Source organism: Suncus etruscus, chromosome 4 (genome assembly GCF_024139225.1).
Source record: "Suncus etruscus isolate mSunEtr1 chromosome 4, mSunEtr1.pri.cur, whole genome shotgun sequence".
NCBI lineage: Eukaryota > Metazoa > Chordata > Mammalia > Eulipotyphla > Soricidae > Suncus > Suncus etruscus.
Window position 1 is genome coordinate 160,798,408 of NC_064851.1, and position 3,141 is coordinate 160,801,548.

Sequence of the window (3,141 nt, forward strand, 5' to 3'; positions counted from 1 at the left end):
TAGCTCTGATTTCAGGCCAGACTCATTTGGGGCCCTCCTGTGGAGAGCAAAATTTAAGGATGTGGACCGGTGCTGGGGTTCAGCATTGTTGCCAACGCCTTCGACCCAAAGACCGTGACTCAGAACTTCATTGCCGGCAGCAGTCTGGAATGCTGGAAAGTCCCCATTCACCCTCAGAGGGCTCCAAGTTCTGTGGGGCGAACATAAATCATGAGGTTACTACACATCCACACACACAAACGTGTGCACACTCACACAGCTTTTTATTATAAACTGATAAAGAAAGGTGAATATTTTTGGGGGACCCTACTCTCCTCTTCAGATAGTATAAAAATGAACACACAGGATCTATTCAGTAAACACTGAAATACGAAGAAAATGTCAATGATAAATTTCATCATTAGAGTGCTAAGTGTCGATATCTTCTCCCAAAAGGATTGATAATCACAGCAATTGGTAAGACATATATGGCACAAACCAGCAGAGATCTGAGAGGGAGATGGAAGAGAAAACCAAGAATGATGAACATTAATGAAACGAGTATAATATGTTAAAAGACCTCTCTCCATTTCTGAAGAGTTTAAGAGTCAGAGATGTCTTAGGGAAAAAGTAACTGAATTCTTTAAACTTCTTATAATGATTTTTAAAGAACTTATATATATATATTATATATTATTTTTATGATTACAAGTACATTTGTACTGAAATAGCATCAAATTTTGTTGATTTGGTTTATTTGTGGGGAGACTTGCAAGCAGTTTTTAGGATGTCCTATGGCTCCATCATTAATTCTCAGTCAACAGTCTAATGCAAAACCCTGAGGATTCGATATTGCTTAGACCCTAAATTGTTGGAGATTACCTGAGGAGTCTTGTAGGGTTTTTTCAAGAGCCTCTAGGGCAGTATCTTGCTATGTTTAGGAGAACAAGTGGTGTTGGGAAACAAACTTGGGTCAGGCACATTCTATTCTAAGCTGGTACCCTAACTGTCTTGTGTCAAGTATTTTAGCCTATATATATATATATATATATATAGGCTAAAATACTTATCTCTCTGTATATATATATATATAGCCTATATATATATATATAGGCTAAAATATTTATCTCTCTGTATATATATATATACAGAGAGATAAATAATATACATGTATATGATAGAAGTTTAAGGTATACAGTAATATTCCTGGCATCTGAATGTCCATGTGCCCAAGAGCAGAAATCCCTTGTGGAATCAGTAATTCAACAGTCAATATTGGTATGAGTTAATGTACATACCTTGTATGAAGTTGACCCAGAGCTGGTTCTCATCAGGCACAGCCCTAGAGGTTCCTAATGGCCATGGATTCAACACGGCAAGGTTGTCAGAGCACTGAATTCTTATGCCCTAGCTTTGATCCACTAGCCTGGTTGACAGAGAATAGCCAGAAGGAATTCTCAAGCAACATGAGCACCACTTAAAAGCACCATACCCAATACAAAGATTATCAGGGAAACCTTGGAGAGGAGAACACTTAGTATAACCAACCACATGTCCAATTTTTCTAATTAAGGGAATGGTGTGTCATTAACTTGAAGACATATTTTCCAAGTTAAGAATGCAACCACAGTCTGCACCCTGCCTAGTGGGAAGGGAATTTTCACAACTTTCCTTCATAAAGATGCTCAGGCTTAATTTATTTTTATTGGAAAATAGCTGACCACAAACACTATGTAATTTTAATTTGTTGACAACAATTCAAATTTTACTGTATGATTGCCACCAATTTTTACAACTATCCTGGTCACTTTATTTAATGTGTACATGCATCTGTACATATATATGTTTAAGTATATGAGTGTCATTTAAACTTTTTAAAATTTATGGATATGCTATATCTTATACATAAGCCATAAAATTTATATATGGACAAAGCAATTAAATATACATGATTAAATGTACTCATAAACATATTTATACCAGCTTCTCTGGTATACTTGAAGAAGTCACTATATTCTAAACATTTTGGGGGAAAATTTGGGGGCCTCACCTGATGATCCTCAGGGCTTAATCCTGGCTCTATACTCAGGGATTACTCTTGATGAGCTTCAGGGAATCCTACTGTGTTCTGGGGATAAAATCTGTGTCAGCAGGTGTGCAAAGCTATGTGCCCTACACAATGTACTTATTGCTCTGGCCCTGTCTTCTAAACATTTAAAAATGTTTAGATGTCAATATTTGGGTCCAGAGCAATAGCTTAGTGGGAATGGAGTTTGTCTTTCAAGTGGACAACTTGGGTTCAATCCCTGGCATCCCATAGGGTTATGCTGGGAAAAGGTGTGGGCCCTTTCAACCTTCAATCTTTTTACCTTTATTTCCAGAAGGATGACCTTGGTCATAGTCAGGGTTTTGTGGTTTCTTCCCCAGTCACAGACAGGGCAGTCTGTGGACCATGACTGACCCTTAGTTCAGAAAGAGTCAGGACGGACTGTGGTGCTAGTAACACAGAAACCTTTTTGGCCAGTGTATTTGGCAAAGGACAAAGCAAGTCATCAGATCTGAGCCTAGGTTCTGTATTTTGGTGCCAGTGCCAAGCAAGTTTTAATCTTTGCATTTCAGAGTATCAGGTGGGGTCTGGGTCAGAGGGGAAAGCTATTCTTCATTTTGACAGAACTCAAGATAGTAATATTAACAGGTTCAATAGTAGTGGGTTGATCCTAAACAGTATGGTGAATTAGAAAATAAAATTTGGAGAAAAAAATTTAGTGTTTCAACATTACCATCCAAAACACAAGGAATCCAGTAAAACTATTTCATTAGTTTTTTGATCATTAGGCTTTGATATGTCACATGAGTGAAATAAGCTCCTAAATGACTCATCTTTATTATTAATTCTGATATCCTGTCAGAACTGTTCTATTTCTAGTATCTGTTTCACCAAGATTCTTATGATTTAGTTTTTCTCTTTCCTTAAAATCAAGTGTCTGACATCAACGGCACTATGAAAACATATCAGAGGCCAGAAATATTGTACAGTGGATAGGGCAATGGCTTTGTAGGAGTCCAATTTGGGTTCCATCCCCAGCACCATAAATGGCACTCAGTAGTGATCCTTGAGCACAGAGCAAGAAGTAAGCCTGGAGTACTGCTGCAAATATTATA